At 41.2% G+C, this 18,727-nt stretch overlaps 1 protein-coding gene across 1 annotated transcript in view; it reads right to left on the reverse strand.

The window, feature by feature from the left end:
* PACRG (parkin coregulated) overlaps positions 1–18,727 on the reverse strand; it is a 533,956-nt gene that overhangs the window by 144,317 nt on the left and 370,912 nt on the right. The gene's annotated exons all lie outside the window — the stretch shown is intronic.

Here is an 18,727-nt window from a genome sequence, read left to right on the forward strand (position 1 = left end):
TTGGTTTGGGTCTCTTAATCTACTAATGGTTCTTCGACACATAGAAAAAAATAATTAAAATGAAAAATAGGCAGGGACCTTAAAGATGGCGGCAGAGTAAGACGTGGAGATCACCTTCCTCCCCACAAATACATCAGAAATACATCTACATGTGGAACAACTCCTACAGACAGAAGACCTCAGACTTCCCAAAAGGCAAGAAACTCCCCACGTACCTGGCTAGGGCAAAAGGAAAAACAGAGACAAAAGAATAGGGATGGGACCTGCACCTCTGGGAGGGAGCTGTGAAGGAGGAAAAGTTTCCACACACCAGGAAGCCCCTTCACTGGCGGAGACAGGGGGTGGGCAGGAGGAAGCATCGGAGACATCAAGGAGAGCGCAGCAACAGGGGTGCGGAGGGCAATGTGGAGAGATTCCTGCACAGAGGATGGGTGCAGACCAGCACTCACCAGCCCGAGAGGCTTGTCTGCTCACCTGCCAGGGCGGGCAGGGGTTGGGAGCTGAGGCTCGGGCTTCGGAGGTCAGATCCCAGGGAGAGGACTGGGGTTGGCTGCGTGAACACAGCCTGAGGGGGCTAGTGAGCCACAGCTAGCTGGGAGGGAGTCTGGGAAAAAGTCTGGAACTGCCTAAGAGGCAAGAGACCATTGTTTTGGGATGCGCAAGGAGAGGGGATTCAGAGCACTGCCTAAACGAGCTCCAGAGACAGGCGCAAGGCGCAGCTATCAGCGCAGACCCCAGAGACGGACATGAGACGCTAAGGCTGCTGCTGCAGCCACCAAGAAGCCTGTGTGCAAGCACAGGTCACTATCCACACCTCCCCTCCTGAGATCCCATGCAGCTGGCCACTGCCAGGGTCCCGTGATCCAGGGACAACTTCCCCTAGAGAACACACGGCACACCTCAGGCTGTTGCAACATCATGCTGGCCTCTGCCACCGCAGGCTCGCCCCGCATTCCGTACCCCTCCCTCCCCCCAGCCTGAATGAGCCAGAGCCCCCTAATCAGCTGCTCCTTTAACCCGGTCCTGTCTGGGCGGGGAACAGATGCCCTGAGGTGACCTACACGCAGAGGCAGGGCCAAATCCAAAGCTGAACCCCAGGAGCTGTGCGAACAAAGAAGAGAAAGGGAAATTTCTCCCAGCAGCCTCAGGAGCAGCAGATTAAATCTCCACGATCAACCTGATGTACCCTGCATCTGTGGAATACCTGAATAGACAACGAATCATCCCAAAATTGAGGCGGTGGACTTTGGGAGCAACTGTAGACTTGGGGCTTGCTTTCTGCATCTGATTTGTTTCTGGTTTTACGTTTATCTTAGTTTAGTATTTAGAGCTTATTACCATTGGTAGATTTGTTTATTGATTTGGTTGCTCTCTTCCTTTTTTTTAATATATATATATACTTTTTTCCTTTTTCTCTTTTTGTGAGAGTGTATGTGTATGCTTCTTTGTGTGATTTTGTCTGTATAGCTTTGCTTTTACCATTTGTCCTAGGGTTCTATCTGGTTTTATTTTTTTCTTTCTTTTTTAGTATAGTTTTTAGTGCTTGTTATCATTGGTGGATTTGTTTTTTGGTTTCTTTGCTCTCTTCTTTCTTTCCTTCTTTTTTTAAATTACTTTTTAATTTTTAATAATTTTTTAATATTTTTTATTTTAATAACTTTCTTTTCTTATCTTTCTTTCCTTCCGTCTTTCTCTTTCCCTCTTTCTTTCTTTCTTTCTTTCTTTCTTTCTTTCTTTCTTTCTTTCTTTCTTTCTTTCTTCCTTCCTTCCTTCCTTTCTTTCTTTCTTTCTTTTTTTCTTCCTTCCTTCCTTCCTTCCTTCCTTCCTTCCTTCCTTCTCTCTCTCTCTTTCTTTCTTTCTTTCTTTTCCCTCCCTTTTCTTCTGAGTCGTGTGGCTGACAGGGTCTTGGTGCTCCAGCCGGGTGACAGGCCTGAGCCTCTGAGGTGGGAGAGCCGAGTTCAGGACATTGGTCCACCAGAGACCTCCCGGCCCAACGTAATATCAAACTGCGAAAGTTCTCCCAGAGATCTCCATCTCAATGCTAAGACCCAGCTCCACTCAATGACCAGCAAGCTACAGTGCTGGACACCCTATGCCAAACAACTAGCAAGACAGGAACACAACCTCACCCATTAGCAGAGAGGCTGCCTAAAATCATAATAAGTTCACAGACACCCCAAAACACACCACCGGACATGGTCCTGCCCACCAGAAAGTCAAGATCCAGCCTCATCCACCAGAACACAGGCACCACTCCCTGCCACCAGGAAGCCTACACAACCCACTAAAAGAATCTTAGTCAATGGGGGCAGACACCAAAAACAACAAGAACTACGAACCTGCAGACTGCAAAAAGGAAACCCCAAACACAGTAAGTTAAGCAAAATGAGAAGACAGAGAAATACACAGCAGATGAAGGAGCAAGGTAAAAACCCACCAAACCAAACAAATGAAGAGGAAATAGGCAGTCTACCTGAAGGACAATTCAGAGTAATGATAGTAAAGATGATCCAAAATCTTGGAACCAGAATAGAGAAAATACAAGAAACGTTTAACAAGGACCTAGAGGAACTAAAGAGCAAACAAACAATGATGAACAACACAATAAATGAAATTAAAAATTCTATAGAAGGAATCAATAGCAGAATAACTGATGCAGAAGAACGGATAAGTGACCTGGAAGATAAAATAGTGGAAATAACTACTGCAGAGCAGAATAAAGAAAAAAGAATGAAAAGACTTGAGGACAGGCTCAGAGACCTCTGGGACAAAATTAAATAAACCAATTTTTGAATTATAGGGGTCCCAGCAGAAGAAGAGGAAAAAACGGGACTAAGAAAATATTTGAAGATACTATAGTGGAAAACTTCCTGACTATGGGAAGGGAAATAGTCAAGTCCAGGAAGTGCAGAGAGTCCCATACAGGATAAATCCAAGGAGAAACATGCCAAGACACATATTAATCAAACTATCAAAAATTAAATACAAAGAAAAAATATTAAAAGCATCAAGGGAAAAGTAACAAGTAACATAAAAGGGAATCCCCATAAGTTTAACAGCTGATCTTTCAGCAGAAACTCTGCAAGCCAGAAGGGAGTGGCAGGACATATTTAAAGTGATGAAAGGCAAAAACGTACAGCCAAGATTACTCTACCCAGCAAGGATCTCATTCAGATTCGATGGAGAAATTAAAACCTTTACAGACAAGCAGAAGCTAAGAGAATTCAGCACCACCAAACCAGCTTGACAACAAATGCTAAAGGAACTTCTCTAGGCAGGAAACACAAGAGAAGGAAAAGACCTACAATAACAAACCCAAAACAATTAAGAAAATGGTAATAGGAACATACATATCGATAATTACCTTAAATGTAAATGGATTAAATGCTCCAACTAAAAGACATAGACTGGCTGAATGGATACAAAAACAAGACCCGTATATATGCTGTCTACAAGAGACCCACTGCAGACCTAGGGACACATACAGACTGAAAGTGAGGGGATGGAAAAAGATATTCCATGCAAATGGAAACCAAAAGAAAGCTGGGGTAGCAATTCTCATATCAGACAAAATAGACTTTAAAATAAAGACTATGACAAGAGACAAAGAAGAACACTACATTATGATCAAGGGATCAATCCAGATAGAAGATATAACAACTGTAAATATTTGTGCACCCAACATAGGAGCACCACAGTACATAAGGCAAATGCTAACAGCCATAAAAGGGGAAATCGACAGTAACGCAATCATAGTAGGGGACTTTAACACTCCACTTTCACCAATGGACAGATCAACCAAAATGAAAATAAATAAGGAAACACAAGCTTTAAATGATACATTAAACAAGATGGACTTAATTGATATTTATAAGACATTCCATCCAAAAACCACAGAATACACTTTCTTCTCAAGTGCTCATGGAACATTCTCCAGGATAGATTGTATCTTGGGTCACAAATCAAGCCTTGGTAAATTTAAGAATGCTGAAGTCATATCAAGTACCTTTTCCAACCACAATGCTAAGAGACTAGATATCAATTACAGGAAAAAAAACCTGTAAAAAATAGAAACACATGGAGGCTAAACAATACACTACTAAATAACCAAGAGATCACTAAAGAAATCAAAGAGAAATCAAACAATACCTAGAAACAAATGACAATGAAAACACAACGACACAAAACCTATGGGATGCAGCTAAAGCAGTCCTAAGAGGGAAATTTATAGCAATACAATCCTACCTCAAGAAACAAGAAACATCTCAAATAAACAACATAACCTTACACCTAAAGCAATTAGAGAAAGAAGAACAAAAAACCCTAAAGTTAGCAGAAGGAAAGAAATCATAAAGATCAGATCAGAAGAAAATGAAAAAGAAATGAAGGAAACAATAGCAAAGATCAATAAAACTAAAAGGTGGTTCTTTGAGAAGATAAACAAAATTGATAAACCATTAGCCAGATTAATCAAGAAAAAACGGGAAAGACTCAAAACAATAGAATTAGAAGTGAAAAAGGAGAAGTAATAACTGACATTGCAGAAATGCAAAGGATCATGAGAGATTACTACAAGCAACTATATGCCAATAAAATGGACAAACTGGAAGAAATGGACACATTCTTAGAAAAGCACAACCTTCTGAGACTGAACCAGGAAAAAATAGAAAATATAAACAGACCAATCATAAGCACTGAAGTTGAAACTGTGATTAAAAATCTTGCAACAAACAAAAGCCCAGGACCAGATGGCTTCACAGGTGAATTCTATCAAACATTTAGAGAAGAGCTAACCCCTATCCTTCTCAAACTCTTCCAAAATATAGCAGAGGGAGGAAACACTCCCAAACTCATTCTACGAGGCCACCATCACCCTGATACCAAAACCAGACAAAGATGTCACAAAAAAAGAAAACTACAAACCAATATCACTGATGAACATAGATGCAAAAATCCTCAACAAAATACTAGCAAACAGAATCCAACAGCACATTAAAAGGATCATACACCATGATCAAGTGGGGTTTATCCCAGGAATGCAAGGATTCTTCAATATATGCAAATCAATCAATGTGATACACCATATTAACAAACTGAAGGAGAAAAACCATATGGTCATCTCAATAGATGCAGAGAAAACTTTTGACAAAATTCAACACCCATTTATGATAAAAACCCTCCAGAAAGTAGGCATAGAGGGAACTTACCTCAACATAATATAGGGCATATATGACAAACCCACAGCCAGCATTGTTCCCAATGGTGAAAAACTGAAACCATTTCCTCTAAAATCAGGAACAAGACACGGATGCCCACTCTCACCACTATTATTCAACATAGTTTTGGAAGTTTTAGTCACCGCAATCAGAGAACAAAAAGAAATAAAAGGAATCCAAATTGGAAAAGAAGAAGTAAAGCTGCCACTGTTTGCAGATGACATGATACTATACATAGAGAATCCTAAAGGTGCTACCAGAAAACTACTAGAGCTAATCAATGAATTTGGTAAAGTAGCAGGATACAAAATTAATGCACAGAAATCTCTTGTATTCCTGTACACTAATGATGAGAAATCTGAAAGAGAAATTAAGGAAACATTCCCATTTACCATTGCAACAAAAAGAATAAAATACCTAGGAGTAATCCTACCTAAGGAGACAGAAGACCTGTATGCAGAAAGCTGTAAGACACTGATGAAAGAAATTAAAGATGATACCAACAGATGGAGAGATATACCATGTTCTTGGATTGGAAGAAGCAATATTGTGAAAATGACTGTACTTCCCAAAGCAATCTACAGATTCAATGCAATCCCTATCAAACTACCAACGGCATTTTTCACAGAACTAGAACAAAAAATTTCACAATTTGTATGGAAACACAAAAGACCCTGAATAGCCAAAGCAATTTTGAGAAAGAAAAATGGAGCTGGAGGAATCAGGCTCCCTGACTTCAGACTATACTACAAAGCTACAGTAATCAAGACAGTATGGTACTGGCACAAAAACAGAGGTATAGATCAATGGAACAGGATAGAAAGCCCAGAGAGAAATCCACACACATATGGTCATCTTATCTTTCATAAAGGAGGCAGGAATATGTGATGGAGAAAAGACAGCCTCTTCAATAAGTGGTGCTGGGAAAACTGGACAGCTACATGTCAAAGAATGAAATTAGAACACTCCCTAACACCATACACAAAAATAAACTCAAAATGGAACAAAGACTTAAATGTAAGGCCAGACACTATAAAACCCTTAGAGGAAACCATAGGAAGAACACACTGTGACATAAATCACAGCATGATCCTTTTTGACCCACCTCTTAGAGAAATGGAAATAAAAGCAAAAATGAACAAATGGGACCTAATGAAACTTCAAAGCTTTTGCACAGCAAAGGAAAGCATAAACAAGATGAAAAGACAACCCTCAGAATGGGAGAAAATATTTGCCAACGAAGCAAGTGACAAAGGATTAATCTCCAAAATATACAAGCAGCTCATGCAGCTCAATATCAAAAAACCAACCCAATCCAAAAATGGGCAGAAGACCTAAATAGACATTTCTCCAAAGAAGATATACAGATTGCCAATAAACACATGAAAGGATGCTCAACATCACTAATCATTAGAGAAATGCAAATCAAAAGTACTTTGAGGTATCACCTCACATCAGTCAGAATGGCCATCATCAAAATATCTACAAACAATACATGCTGGAGAGGGTGCAGAGAAAAGGGAACCCTTCTGCACTGTTGGTGGAAATGTAAAGTGATACAGCCACTATGGAGAACAGTATGGAGGTTCCTCAAAAAACTAAAAATAGAACTACCATACGACCCAGCAATCCCACTAGTGGGCATATACCCTGAGAAAACCATAATTCAAAAAGTGTCATGTAGCACAATGTTCATTGCAGCTCTATTTACAATTGCCAGGACATGGAAGCAACCTAAGTGTCCATCGACAGATGATGGATAAAGAAGATGTGGCACATATATACAATGGAATATTACTCAGCCATAAAAAGAAATGAAATTGAGTTATTTGTAGTGAGGTGGATGGACCTAGAGACTGTGATACAGAGTGAAGTAAGTCAGAAAGAGAAAAACAAATACCGTATGCTAATGTATATATATGGAATCTAAAAAAAAAAAAAAAAAATGGTTCTAAAGAACCTAGGGGCAGGAGAGGAATAAAGACGCAGACGTAGTGAATGGACTTGAGGACACGGGGAGGGGGAAGGGTAAGCTGGGACAAAGTGAGAGATTAGCAGTGACATATATACACTACCAAATGTAAAATAGATAGCTACTGGGAAGCAGCTGCATTGCACAGGGAGATCAGCTCAGTGCTTTGTGACCACCTAGATGAGTGGGTTAGGAGGGCGGGAGGGAGACACAAGAGGGAGGTGATATGAGGATATATGTATATGTATAGCTGATTCACTTTGTTATACAGCAGAAACTAACACAACATTGTAAAGCAATTATACTCCAATAAACATGTTAAAAAAAAAAAAAATACATGCACCCCTACGTTCATAGCAGCACTATTCACAATAGCCAGAACATGGGGAAATAATGGAAACTAATTAAGCTATGGTTGAGCAATAACCTGCAGGAGAAAGCCAGGTTCCACGAGCGAAGAGAGTAGGGCTGAGTGCAGGTGGTTGATCTTTGGGAGAGAATGTGAGGGGTCACAGTAGTGGAACACAGTGGAGACTGGGGCCACCAGAAAGGAGAGGGAGAGTGTCTAGTGGTGAAAACTGTAGAACTGTCGGCTCCGTATTTCAAGCAGAATGAGAAAATTGCTGGAGGTGTCCCTTTAGGATAACATTGTCAAAGTGACCTGAGAGAGTGTTCAAAACTATTATTTTGCAGAAGAAGAATCTAGAAAGGATATGTAATTTGATCAAGGTTATGCTGGCCTTGTAAGAGTAAATAAGAGGATATAGGGAAAGATCTTAGCCGAATGTTGTTATAATTAAATATCTCAAATATGGTAGTTGAGGAAGGAAGGATAAAGCCAGGAAGTGTGCAGCCAGGACTGAAAACCATAAACTGGGACCAGAACTCTTTTCACTAGACATTCAATGCTAGTTTTTTGTTTTTTTAATATTGTGTAAATGCAATTACAATAAGGATAGAATAACCTTTCCTTTAGAGCACAAAAACTTCCTTCGTTTTAGCTAAAAATAATAATGACATTTTAAAACCCCTACCAAATGCCAGACATACGCAACTTTTAAATCCTTTAAGAGTATTATACCATGTGACCATCACAACAACTATATGCAATCACTAAACAAGCTCAGAGACGTTAGCTAAATTGCCCAAGGTCACACAGCCAGCAAGCAGATCATCTGTGAGTGGACCAGTTCTCTATTACTTCAAAATCCATGCTCTTGCCATTCAAAGCAGCTTAATCTCAATCTGCCTCTGAGCTACACGGTAAGAGTCTACTCAGGAAGGATGTGGACATGAATTCTTAGGCAGACCCACAGTTTAATACAGGAGCAAAATGAATAATTGGGTTGCTCTGCTGTGATTACAAAGAGTTTCTAAAACGAACGAAGGCATGTTTAGTTTGAGAATGGTACAGCTTCAGCACCACAAAGCTATGCCTGCTGCGGGGTGAAGGGGTGCCTGGCACACGGGGTTTGCAATATTATTCCCTAGTAATATGTAATTCGAATTTGCATGTTTAAGTCATCTTCGGATTATAATGTATTATAGAAGCAATGCAATTCAGGGTTATATTTTACCATTACCTCTTCTCATTTAAAAATAATCTAAAACACAAATTTAAAAGTTGTCACTGCCACAAGTTTAATTCTGAACGACAGCCTGGCTTGCTGGACCTTTCAACAATACACGTCCTACAGTAATTTACAAGCCTGACTTCCCTCTCTCAGGTTTTATTGCTCTTGACTATTTGCATAAAAATGGAATCTTTGATCTTTAAGGGTTATCAGCTCAAATAGCTCATTCCCCATCCTAAGACACAAGTAATGATGGGTGAAAGGAGTTTAGTGGTTCAGTTCAACCAGGCATGCACAAGCAGGTTACTAAAACTCAGCTCTCCTTCCTCCATCTCACCGTGGCTGCTTTTACTGTAATTCTCCCCTCAAGCCAATCTCAGTATCTCCTTGGCTTGAACATGAATTAAGGTGGCCACTCCCTGCAGGTACAGGTCTTAACACAGTCAGCAGTCTCATTTACCTAGAGGCAGAAAAACACAGGCTAAGGTCCAATCTGGGCTTCTCCACTTCCTGGAGAACTTGGGAGAATTCCTTAATCTCTCAGAGCTTCGGTTTTCTCCTCCATGAAATGGAGGGTATTAGTATTACTACCTCACACGGTCATGGTGAGGAATAAAAGAGATATTATCCATGAGGGGTCTGAAGGTAAACTCACAAATGTTTTGTTTTCCATCCCTTTCCAATAACTGTAGGTCTTTTCCATGGATGCCCAGGCGCCAATAGAAATGTCAAAGTCCAAGTCCATCAGTTCGCCAATATTCATTAACTCTCAAATGATGAGTAAATTATACCCCATTTATTTCTGCTCTAATGACAATTTTCATAGAGTTATTCAACACTCAGGAAGGGCTGACGGAATAAAACACTATGGGGAACAGAACAGAAGGCGTGATAGAATCCTCAAAGCCAGTGCTGGTGGTTTTGTTTAATTTATCCGTGGTACACTTAAGTGAAAAATTAGTTTGCTTCTTTTTTGTTAACTGTGAGAGGTAACTATTTATTTTCTCAACCCACTGGATAACTATTCTCATATTAAGCTGGGAACAAACGTGAGCTCCATCAGTGGGACATGTGTTAGGCATCCTTTAATGCATCCATTCACTCCTTCTACTAACATTTATAATGCACTGTGCAAAGTCCTGAGGATGAGACAAGTCAGACCACTTCCCCGCCCTCCAGGGGCTTGCCTTCTAGTGTGTGTGAGGGGTCAGTAAACGTACAGTGAAGTGGTAGAGGTGACATGAGAGAAGCAAGCGTAGGCAGAGCAGGTACCCGTGGGAGGGAGTGTGTATTTCTCCCTCGAGTGGTAGGTCTGGGAAGGCTTTGAGCATGTCATGGAAGCTGGGAGAGGGAAAGGAGAGCAGAGTTAGCAAAGGCACAGAGGCACACAACACCACGATGCGGTTTCTCGAGTGTAGGTGCTACTTGACATGGGATAGAGGATGGAGAGCATTAAATGCCCAACTAGGAAGTTTTGATTTTATCCTACAGGCAGTAGTTAGTAATTATAAGTAGGGGAAGATCACTTGAGGAAGATCACTCCTGAACCACAGAGCTGTAAGTTAATAAATTGGTGCTGCTGTTTTAGGCCACTGATTTTGTCAATTTATTACAGCAGCAGTAGAAAACGAACACAGTTGTTCTGGAGGAGGACCAAAGAAGAGAGATCCTCTGAACCAAGGCAGTAGCGATGCAGGGGAGGAGATTTGCGGGACACGGGGTAGTAAGGAGACAGCGCAGGTGGGATTTTGTGACTACATGGACTGAGGTGATGGTTTAGAAGGAGAAAGAGTCTAAAATCTTCCAGTTTATCTGGGGACTGGGTAGATGGAGAGGGCAGTGTCAGAGGAGGGGCAGGATTGGGGCAAGATGAGAGATTAGTTTTATTTTGAGTTTGGAGTGTCTTTGAGACTTTCGGGAAGACAAGTAGTTTGATAATAGGTTGGTGGCTTAGGGGAAAGTTCAGAACTTAAACTTTGGAGTCACAAGCTTGTAAATGTGATTGAATCCAGAAGAGGGGCTGACAGCCCTGAGGGAGAGAGGCTGCGTGAGCTGAAATCCAAAGAGAAAACCATGGCAGCTCACAGACAGATGGAAGAAACACTCCCAAAACAAGGATGTCCATAGAAGGTAAGGAGTGATTCGGCAGGAGAGTCCTGAGAAAGGACACTTTGACCAACTCAAGGGCACAAGGAAGAGTTCCTAAAGGACGCAATAACTAATTTGAGTTCTGAAGGATAACTCAGAGAAAAGAGGAGACGGGGCATTCCAGAGAGAGGGAATTGAATAAGAAAAGGCATAAAGTTGACAAGCCATAAAATGGCACAGTTCTGTACAAAGAACTGGAAAGTAAAATGAGAGAATGTGCTTAGACAAAAAGGCAGATTGAACCACTGAAGTATCATCTTCAATTAAAGAGGGGGTAGAACAGAATAGAAAGTCAGAAAGGATTTCCGAATTGGGCATGGGATTTAGAGTCAGCTGAGTGGATTTATAGTGATATTGGAAATGAATTTTTAAAGGCACTGATCAGATATATTTTTTAATTAACTTCCTAGTTTCTGATGCTTAAAATAGCCACCAGATAAACTTTCCTACTGTATGGCTCTAATTATGACACGACACTCAAAAAGTTTCTGTAGATTACAAAAAGGTCAATATCTCCTTGAATTTGGGCATCCTCTTATAGTCAGCTGATCGGGGCCTCTCATTGTTCTTAAACACCTAAGATGCATCCCCATCTCCAGGCCAGTTTCCTTAGCCTGCCATGCTTTTCATTCCCCATTCTTTCTGTATCCAAACTTTACTCACTCTTCAAAGCACAGTTCAAACACCACATCCCTTAGAAAGTGTGTCCCGATTCCCGAGTTGGAATTACTCACTCCCCTCATTGGAGTCCCTCTCTGGTTCTTACTAATATTACAATTTGTTATGTAAGGCATGTCTTTTCATCACTGGTCGAATCTGTAACTTTCTAGCACAGGGTGTGACTCATAGGCAAAGGAAGCAGAAACATCTTCGGAAAGGGGGGTCAGGATGAGTCTTTTATGCCAATTTGGATATTCACTCAGGTTTTTAATCAGGGAAGTAACATTAGGAAAGCAGGGGTTCCACCAGCTGATCTGGGAGTTATTTTGTAGAACACAGATGAGGGGAAAAGCAGTAAAGCAGGAGGTACTAGTTAGAAAGTTAGTTCAATAATCTAGGTATGAAGGCTTTGGAGGCCAATGACCACTCATTTTGCACTGTCAGGATATATATAAATATAAATATATACATATCCATGTTTCTTAACATTAATTTTTCAAACTTATGTTAGTCTCCTCTAGGATACATCTAGTAACTTAACTTCCAGTGTTCCAAAGACAGGCACTTCTGGCTCATTTTACTGATGTGCTAGCTTTGGCATGTGATACATAGGTGACCGCAGGACATAGATTATATACATATGAGACATGTAGTTATAGCTGTGGTTGCCAGACAAAACACAGGATGCCCCGTTAATTTTAAATTTCAGATATATGACAAGAATGTTTTGGTATAAGTATGTCCTAAATATTGCATGACACACTTTTACTAACAAGTTATTTGTTGTTCATCGGAAATTCAGATTAACGGACACCCGTATTTTTATTTGCTCCATCTAGCAAGCTTAGATTGTCTATGAGCAGGAAGCGATATCCAGACACAGAGTGAGGTGATTTCTGACAAATCAGTGTGGATAACGTAATTCCTTTTCTCCCCCTATAGTTTTGTGATCCTTTTGTCTGTCTCAATACTGAAAACGTAAGGATTCCTCCAGAAGTTCACCTCACGTAGCATTATATGCTACAAATGAGGAAGAGTCCATAACCTCTTAAGATGAACTGACAGTATTTCCCTGAGCTGTCAAATTGGTCTTTCTAATGTTTAACCTAAATATCTAGGTTGCTGACTGCTTTCGTCATCATCCCTGCAGTGGCACTGGAGAACAAATGACCACAGAGCACCTACAAGAACCCTCTGTAACAACACCGTAGCTGTTTATCCTGTTCTCTCTCTGCTCTTTCTATCCGGCTGAGCAACCCTGAGCTCATGCAGCATCGGCATCTATAGGCACAGCCTGCACAGAGGCTGCGGGGCTGGCTGTTCAGGGAACCACCATTTACAGAGCACTGACCCCAGGGGAGTCCCAGAGCCAAGGCTGAAGAGTTGGCTCTTTCCACTTTCCTTGTGTCCTGGGACATCCCCACTGGGGAGAGGAGACACTGAATTGCCCATTTCTCAGGCTCCCATAAATGCCCACCTTCCCTCAGAGATGCCTCAACACTGCGTGCAAAGTCACTGCAGTTCTTCTACCTAGAGCCTGAGATCTTTGTTTCTGACCATCATTGGAAATCATTTCTTTCCTCTTTCCAAACTGTGTTCATCCTATGGAGCCTGATACTACAGCTGAAAGCTTTCCATTTTGAAGAAGAGTTACTCCACGCCTCTTACACTCAATAGCAGGCATATTGATATGTCACAAAACAGCTATTTTCCTGACTGTGCTCAGATTTCACTTATCAAAACCTCTTCATCTTTCCCCCATACTAAATATAATTGGTTTCCCTTCTTACTTTGGATTTATAGGATTATTACTGTTCAAGACGGTAGTCTGCATTTGTCTTTATTGACTTTCACTGTGTTTAATTGAGCCATCCATCCAGTTTGTCTATATCATTTTGGATGCTTCAAATTGTCAAGTGACAGAATCTAAACTGATGTAAAAAATTTCCTATTTTGAAACCCCAAGAATTCACATGATTAGGCTGGAAATAATCACAAAATTCATTATTTTTGTATTTTAAAATATATTACCTAAAATTGAATGTTGAATACATTGGAAAACAATTCCTAAGTATAAATCTCCCAATTGAATTATTTCCATAGTCAGGTGGATGAATGAAATGAAATAAACACACTGCAAATGCATAGGTGGGAATGCAAAGTTTCTTCTCCCCTTTTCCATGTGGGAGCATTATACCACTGTAAGGGAAGAGTTTACCTCTCAGATTGGAAATGCAAAGCTATCAATATCACCTACGTTAGTCATAAAGAATACAAATTCCTGACTATACTTCTATGCTTAAAGGATCAGTTTCAATCTGAAGAAAAAAAAAAAAACAAACCCAACTTTTCCTCAGGATAGAAAGTTTCTACCTAACATTTAAATACATACAAAAATTATTCTATTTGGAAATCTGTCCACACATAGTGCAAATTGCTTTCATTTCCCTTTATTGTCCTCTAGCGCTCTCATCAAGAGTGCACGATTAGCTCACTAGCCTGCAAAGTGCTCCTGCGCCCTGAAGCAGCCTAGCCTTGCCCTCTGGAGCTCAGCGCTGTCTCTGGGCGTGTGGGCAGGGAGGATGCTGCTGGGTGCGCTGTTAGAAAGTTTGTGATCTCTGCCTCCCTGTTAGGAGGTGTCATGGTCTGCACTAAACTAAAAAAGAAATCATGCTGCCAGTGTCAGATAGTAACAGCTTTCAGTACCTTCCAACTTTGCTGTAAGCTGCTGGGCAGATGGGTTTGAGAGCCAATTTTCCTTGGTCTGCACGCACCCCTTAATGTACCCTCGTCAGGAGTAGAGTGTGGACCCAGCGGTAAGCTGGTGATGAAAATTCCAAAACCAAACCACAGATCCCATTGTATCCACAGCTATGATCTGGGTCCTTCCTAAATTCTAGGATTTGTTCTCATCCAGTGAGTGTGAAACAGAAACAGGTAGTTTTAAATGTTGTAGGGGGATCTAGATGTATGTCAATAGGCAAGGGAGACATCACCCTCGATATCCAGAACGTTTTCGCTCTAATTAACATACAAATTTACACGTCATTAGTATAAATGATCAGTGCCACATACACTCCAGCAAAGATCCTTTACGTAATAGGATTTCAAGAAGAGTTTGTACTTCTTTCCATAAATTAAGACATTGGGACCACAGAAGCATTTTCTTCTATAAATAGTCACTTACTGTAGCAAAATATTATTTCCTCTCTTTCCCCCCACTAATTAGTTAAAGATAATACTTGAGCACTTCATAATCTTAAATTCACAATATTTTACTTAATTAAAATAGGTAATTTAGAAAAATAATTGGCAATTGCTAAAACCTCTAATGCTGATGAGAACTGAGTTGGAAGCATTCTTTCATCACAAATTGGTATTTAAATGTAAAGTTCCACACGCAGCTGGAAAGTGCCATCGTAAATGGCATGTATATTGAGTAGCTATCATTAAACCAAACGAACCAAAGTTAAAGTAAAAAAGAAAAACAGTGCATTTTAAAAGAAATATTTGGGAGTAGATTTTAAGGGCTCAAAAGTATAAATACGACTTTCTAAGCATTCATTATAAAGAATATTGTTTTATAACTTATCTGTAATTTCTGACATTCTGATTTCATTTCATACTTCATTCTAGAAATACAGTTTTGATAAGTTAAAAGAAATTAAGGCTTATGTATGTCATTTTCCTTAGACCAAAGGGTAAGTTTTAGTGGTGAACTCAAATTTTATTCATGATTTTCAACGTAAAGTTATTCATGTGATGACTGTATTCATGCCTACTGATGCTGATTTAAGTAAAAGTGAAAGAATTGCATCTGGAATAAGCAAACCATACTTTTTTGCACATTTTCCTATTTAGGACAAATAATAAAATGCCTCTCTGCAATACCATACACCACAGCACAGATATGTGCTAATTTGAAGGAACACCAAAGAAAAACACATCCTTTGGAGAGCTTATTTGTTCTGTGGGAGGCTGTCTTTTTCAGGCCTGGAACAAAACCCTGTGGATAAGGATTAGAACATATGCAGACACCATTTTGTGTGTGCTGGTGGAGAGGGAGGATGGAGGGCAGCCCATTCTACACCATGGAATTTGCTATCACATTTTCTCCTTGGTAACACGTTAAAAAAGCATAAGAATTAAACAAGAATCTAAAGAGCAAGGAATTTAAGAGACAACAACAACCCAGTACAACAAATGTTTCATTCTAGTGGAGTACAATGGTGATATTTCAGCTCCGCCAAACATGTCTTTGAGATAAAGATTCTTTATACTCTTTTGCAAATAAATGTCCAAAATATTTATCAAATTGCAGTTATGTTAAAGCAAATAGAGCAGTTTTCAGGTCTCTTTGGGGATGTAGACATTTTTTTTAAAATCCATATATTATTCAATTAAGATTTCTCTTAGAAAATAAAATTATTTGTTACATTTAAATCTTAAGTAAGAGATTTTAACTTTAAAAATCATTATTTTAAGAGAAGATCTGAAACTGATCTTTCAAGTTTCAGGGCAGAACAAACATCCTAAACCAATAATGATATAACCAAAACCCAGTAGCAAAATACTATCCTTGGCTATGATTTTCACTAAATTTATAGTTTAAAATATTTAATTCAGTCAATATTTATGTACCACCTACTGCATACCATTCGCTGGCCTAGGGAATTTAAAGACAGCTGAGTCCAGATTTCAGTTAGGGGGGCCACCGTCCAGCAGGAGAGATGACACTATTGTCATTAGTGCTGCATTAAATCGTGACCTAAGTACTAGCAGGACACAGAGCGAGCAAATGATTCTACCAGTTTCTCCCTTTTAGGAGGTGGGAGGAGGGTGACGTGAATCTGTAACAATCCCTAAGAAGGCGACATTGAGATGACCTTGAAGTACAACTGGTGGCGGAGAGGTGGCAGGACATTCCTGGCAGAGAAGACAAGGAGACGGAGGAACGGTGGCAAAGGGAACGAGGGACAACGGCGGGAAGGAAGATGGCAGCCAGACGGCAACGTGAGCTCACGTCCTACTGAGGACCGGCCCCAGCCTTTGCGCTGACTCAGCTCCAGGGGCGCGCCCTCAGGCAGGGCTCAGGTGACTTTATTTAATGCTCCCAACAGCCCTAGGAGGGAAGTGCTGTCACTGTCCCCATTTGTGTAGGTAGTGAAACTGAGGCGCAGAGACATTGAGTCAATTGTCCAGTGTTGCAAAGGGTCTGTGGACCCCCAGTGCCTGCCAGGTATTGGGCTAGTCTGGGGTCCTGAATGGTCTGAGGACATTGCTAGTTTGTGGGTCAAGGGCCAGGGGTGGGAAAGGGAGGTGAACACCTGCAGCACAAATATCGGTTAGAAAATGACTGAAACGGGCAGCTAACAAGGAGGGACTGAACTAAGGCATAACTAGAAGACTCAGGGGAAATGAAAAATTTCATAATTTAAAATTTTGTGATCAACTGAGAGTGGGGAGCTCCAGGGAGGGAGGAGTCACAGGTGTTCCCCGTCTTCCAGAGAAATGGAAATGCGGCTGAGTTTTCTGGTAATGACAGGCCCAGGTGGGAACACATTAAAGGGAACATTTTGGATGTGCTGGGACAGGTGCCTCCAGGCTGTCAGTAGGCGTGGAACTTTCTGGAACTCCAGTAAATCTGGGCATTATCGACTGTTTGATGAAGATGAATGCCCCGCGGGCAGAAGCTGAGGGAGGAGGCCCAGCAGGTGAAGGGAGGAGAAGGAGCAGAGGCAGGGGCGCAGTTGGGCAGCTTTACTTCTCTCAACAGAGGACACAGCAAACAGGTGGCAGGAGGTCGAGAAGTCAGGGAAGGAAAGAACCCAAGAGTCTGGGAGCAGCGAGAAGACCGCCAGCTGCTTTATGAGAGAAGCTTCAGGAAAATGTTCAGTTCAAAGTGGAATGAAAAGCAGTGGAAAGCGAGAAAATTGGGGTTTCCTAAGAGACAGTGTTTTTGAGAAGTTTGGCAGGGAAGGAGGGTGAGGCCGAACGCAAGGAAGGCCTTTTGGCTTTTCACTCTGTAAATTTTCAGAATGGAGACTTGAATGGGGAGTGCAGAAGGGTGGAGGGGTCAGAGGGGATGGGAAGGTCTGGGCAGGCAGGAAGCTGCAGGGCAGAGCCGCCTCCCTGGAAGAGGCGGATGGAGGTGAGGAGCCCGATGCAGGAGGGAGGGAAGTGGGGGAAGGGGAAGGGGGCGGGTTTCCTGGACCCCTGAGGAGGGGAAGGAAGCCAACAGGGCCAGCGGGTTGGAAATCATTCCTTCCTAACAGATCCAATCAGTAGTTACACAATTTCCTCCGGCAGAGCTTGGCAGTTTTCAGCATGACATCAGGGACATTTTTCCTGCCATAGATTTTCCACAAAACGTTCATTCACTTCTCCGAGATCCCTGTACATAATCGCCGGTCAGTTGTGGGGCAGCTAGTTACAGTTTAGTGCCGAATCTCTCACCCTCCTATCAGTGGCACTGGAATCTCTAATTACAGCTGCGCAGACAGACCACGTCAATGAGAGCACAAAATAGTTCCAGTGTTAGGGACTGCCTGGAGTTCTGTGTGCTGTAGGGCCTCTAACCTTCCATCCCAGACACAAATAACACGCAAAGCTGAAACCAGAAGAAAAGAGTTGGAGGGGAGATGGTGTGGGTTTTTTCTTTGCAAAGAAAAGCTGTATCACTGGAATTTATTTTCCATATTATGAATGTCATACTGTATTTAAATATTAGGTGTGCCGCCGTTTGAACCTGCAGAGGAATTTGTGCATTTTGAGGTGCCATTGTTCTATCGTTCCAGAAAGCAGGGTGCTCTACAGAGAAGGATGGTGGCCTCAGATACAACTCTCAGGCCAGAAAAGAAATGTTTTCTGTGTGAGATGCTAACCAGCCCGGGAAGGCCTGATTTGGCTTGCACATGTTATACCATGCCCAGGATAAGGTTTTCCAATGGAAAGTGTGCATTGGATCTATCCTTTAGTATAACAAATTTAATGAATTATATAATAAAAGAAAAATTTAAAAATATTCATAGAGTGCATGATACATGTCAGACACTGTCCTAAATACAGTGGGAAGGTACAAATGTGATTGATGGGAAAACCACCCTCAAAAGGCTGCCTCTAGTGGCCATAGACTCTCAAAACACTCAGGTGCTAAA

This window comes from Eubalaena glacialis, chromosome 12, assembly GCF_028564815.1.
Source record: "Eubalaena glacialis isolate mEubGla1 chromosome 12, mEubGla1.1.hap2.+ XY, whole genome shotgun sequence".
Lineage (NCBI taxonomy): Eukaryota > Metazoa > Chordata > Mammalia > Artiodactyla > Balaenidae > Eubalaena > Eubalaena glacialis.